We start from the raw sequence: 4,374 nt of genomic DNA on the forward strand, positions 1-4,374 counted from the left end.
TAGAAAGTCTAGTCTATAAACTGAAAAATCAACGTCCCGAGATATACTCTAGTCCAACTCAAACAGAAGCGTCACTGACACACTTAGTTTCATGTGGTTGTGTTCTTTTTCACAATGAGAAGTTGTGGAGGTGATTTAGCAATTCACAGGCAATAAGAAACTCGGCGATATTCTGGACTATATGAAAAGTATCCGTGAACTTGTAAACATCAGTCTTACAACCCTTTTGGTATCTTCGTGAGGGGGGGGATCATTAGTTACGTTAAAAATACAAAAAGGGAGAAACGAGATGCGAACTCGGAAGAAAACTTTGGGTAAGAACGCACTTACTAATTCGCAATTCGGCTTGGCGATATTTCAGGTTAAATCCAAATAGCCAGTGCAGTATTTGTCAAACCCTTTTATCTATCCCCGTTCACACCACCTTTTTCAAGGGATAAATAAATTTAATTTTTAGCTCCTTTTTTCTTGTTTGACTGCCCACTGAGCTGGTGGAATCTTCTTTGAAGGCAGTATTGAACTCCAGGAAGTATTTCAACAGAGCATACTGTTCTACTTGTAACAACTGCTTATCACAAGAGTTCTATTTGAACAGTTTTTGTTATGGATTTTTTGTTCTTAGTCGTCAGAATTTTGTTCAACCAAAACGGAGAACTTGCCGTCATGAAGGGGAAACACTGACCAGAATGTACTTTAGAGGAGAAATGTACCAAAATGGTACAGTTATACCACTCAACCACTGTTGGTTGCCCTTGCATATATTGGCAATTACAGAGCATAGTTATCAAACTTGACAGTCCAGTTGAAGCTTCATTCAAAGAGGCGGGAGATATCCACCTCTTTATCAAAGAAGCTATTCAAATATTTAATACGTTTTAAAGAAGAGAAATTGACTTGTTAAAGAAACTCGCAAATATTTATATGTATTAACAAGAAAAGTAAGGCAAAAACAAAAGAAACGTCATACAAAAAGATTTGTATTTATTATTTTGAATATAATTCATTTTTTTTTGTTTTTTATGTCCGAAATCTTTTTCCACAGCCATAAATATACTTTCTTATTTAGTTAGGGTTTTTTTGCTTGCAGAAAAGATTGTTGTCAAAGTTTCGACCACGAAAAAAGGTGCATGTAACTTGTTCCGCATGTCTTTTCTGGTATATTCACGAAGAATTTCATAATCTATGCATGAATGTTAACCTAGCACTGATTGATTACTTTAATGTATACGCCCTCCTCCTGTCAGATCCAGGCCGAATATAATAGAAGATGGGAGAGTGGATAAGCATTGTCAGTCTTTCTGCTATAAGCCCATAACTTCACAATTTGTTTTATATTTTTGAAAAGATTGGATTTTTGTTCATATATGACTCCAATTATCCTGCTCTTTCAGGGGCTACTTGTCTGACAACCCTAAGCAAGAAACTAGACCTACGTTGCCCGGGAAACGTGAAGTGTTGCGGCAGCCTTTGTCCGGCTTCGTCGACTAAAGTGTTGCGAGAGCAACACTTTGGTATTGTTTCTTTGCGATCGATGAGTAATCATATGATCAAAGGCTATTCCTCAGCGTTAAAAAAGCAACAGCAAAATAGTATAAAAAGAAGGGACTAAATTGACTTTGCAGCCAGTTGAACTTTATTCTTTTCAATCGTAGACATGGTGACGGATGAAAACTCGGAACAATGTCTTATATAATCTAGTTGGTATCATAAAGCTACCCCTAACTTTTAAGGATCAAAATACTACAGATGACATTCTATTAATTATTACGAAACTATCTCATTGTTTTACATTTTCGTTTGTGCTTGTTTCTTCTTTATCGGTTAAATGATGAAGTTGTCAGCCTATCGAAGTTTTTAAAACGGTATATTTCAACAAGAATGCAATCAGTTATCACATGACCAAAGGCTATTCCTCAGCGTTGAAGAAACAACTACTACAAAATAATATCGAAAGAAAGGATTAAATTGACTTTGCAGCCAGTTGAACTTTAACCTTTTTAATCGTAGACATAGTGACGGATGAAAGTTTAGAACAATATCTTATATAATCCAGTTGGTATTATAAAGCTATCTTTATCTTTTCAGGATAAAAATACCTTAAATGACACTATTAATTATGAAGAAACTACTATGACATATTTTTATCCGCTCCGAGCTATGCTCAAAGAAGAACGCGATCAGTAATCACATGATCAAAGGCTATTCCTCAGCGTTGAAAAACAACAATAACAAAAGAATATCGAAAGAAGGGCCAATTGACTTTGCAGCCAGTTGAACTTTATCCTTTTCAATCATAGACATCGTGACGGATCAAGACTTGGAACAATATATTATATAATCTAGTTGGTATTATAAAGCTATCTGTAACTTTTCAGGATTAAAATACCATAGGTGACACTAATTATTACGAAACTACCTCATTGTTTCACGTTATCGTTTTTACCCCTTGCGTAAACACTTAATTCTGTTAGACTTAAAGAAATCAAATACAATAGGCACCTATTTGCGCAAATTTCTAGCCCAAAGTGAACAGATTCTTACCTACAAGTCCCTCTCTCGTGATAGACATCAAGTTCACCGGAAACAAATAAATGGGTACACCAACTAGCAAAAGTGGCAAACCCTTTATTGCCGAAAATGCTTATGAGCTAATAGCTGTTTCTCGCCAACAGTGAACCGATTCTTACTTATAAGTCCCTCTCCCGTGATAGGCACCAAGTTCACCGGAAACAAATAAATGGGTACACCAAATAGCAAAAGTTGCAAACCCCTCATCGCTGAAGATGATTATAGCCCAACAGCCGATTATTACTTACAAGTCCCCTACATGTCTTACCACTGGAATCAAATTGGTTTAACCATCAAATACACCAGAAACAAATAATAGGTACATCAACTAGCAAAAGTGGCAAACCCCTTATTACCGAAAATGCTTATGAGCTAACAGCTGTTTCTTACCAACAGTGAACCAATTCTTACTTATAAGTCCCTCTCCCGTGATAGGCATCAAGTTCACCGGAAACAAATAAATTGGTACACCAACTAGCATAGTTGCAAACTCCTCATCACTGAAATTGACTGTAGCCTAACGGCATATTATTACTTACAAGTCCCCTATATGTCTTATCACCGGAACCAAATTGGTTTTACCATCAAATACACTGGAAACAAATAATAGATACACCAACTAGCAAAAGTTGCCAACCCCTCATTGCCGAAAGTGATTATTACCTTACAGCCGACTGTTGCTCACAAGTTCTCTATATGTCTCACAATTTGTATCGGCCTAGATTTCGTTTCAGTGTGTACCTTACTACTGAAGTTGTCAACCCCTTGAAACTTTCAAACTGGTATACCTCATGAAGAAATTTTTGTACCAAATAATGGATGTCATATACTTTGATCAGGTCATTAAGAGTTATCGATTGCCGTCAAAAAATTTTAATATCTGTCTTAGTTCAAAAGTTGATTTTTTTTTTCCGTAGGCCAACTTTCTAAAGTCACCACTTAGAAAGGAGTAAACGATAAGCTCCAATTTCTTTAGCAATGAGAGAACCTTTAAAGTTTATTAGGCACATCTGATACCATTTCTCTACCGTAATCCCAAGTCTGAAAAACCAAATGATAAACTCAGCTGAAATCACGAACAGAAATGGGTAGAAATAATAGATGGCAGCACTTTCGGACCCGTGGGAAAATGCCAAATTTTTGCTTCTGTAAATTTTTCTATTTATCACTCAAAGAAGATATATTGGCTGTGGGGCCGGGTAACTGCTGCATATAGTCAACCTTTATAGAGTTTAGTCTATCTTCATTTTGAAAGTGGTGCCTGCCTGCTAGAATGGAGCTTTCTACTCGAAAGCCGAAACATGGTTTGATGAAACGAAAGCTCGGCTGCACAACTTCAGATAGTCCTCTCAAACATTCAACAGTATAGGCTAGTTTGCCTGTCGGCATTCAAAAATGTTTTAAGACTCATCAAGTACCCCTCCCCACGGTAATCTTTAGTAAAAGGTGAAAGATTAATTCGATTTGAGGAGAGGCCAGAGATATGACAATTGCCAAGTTGACTTAGGTATATAAAAACAAATCCTAGTAAATCCTCATGGTTTTTTTTAACAAGGTTTAAAAGCAATAAAAAAATTCAATGTTCAATCAATTAAATACGGGCCAAAAAATCATATGATGAGAAAACATATTCAATGAGCAGCAATTCATGGGCAACTTTAATGAAATGGTACGAAAACTACATCCACAGAAAATAACATAAATATTTAGGAAAGAGGCCCAAAAATTAATTATAAAGTAACTGAGAAGTTGATCAATTGTTGTAGCCAAAGGTCCCCCTACTTAAATATTCCAAGAAGCTTAGCG

The 4,374-nt window shown here is 36.2% G+C and overlaps 1 non-coding gene across 1 annotated transcript; it reads right to left on the bottom strand.

The window, feature by feature from the left end:
* Positions 1-3,932: 3,932 nt before the first annotated feature.
* LOC136026722 (U5 spliceosomal RNA) lies at positions 3,933-4,052 on the bottom strand. Its single transcript, XR_010617404.1, has one exon. It is a non-coding gene; the product is annotated as a U5 spliceosomal RNA (small nuclear RNA).
* Between the last annotated feature and the right edge of the window lie 322 nt (positions 4,053-4,374).

The sequence above is a fragment of the Artemia franciscana genome, chromosome 4, assembly GCF_032884065.1.
Source record: "Artemia franciscana chromosome 4, ASM3288406v1, whole genome shotgun sequence".
NCBI lineage: Eukaryota > Metazoa > Arthropoda > Branchiopoda > Anostraca > Artemiidae > Artemia > Artemia franciscana.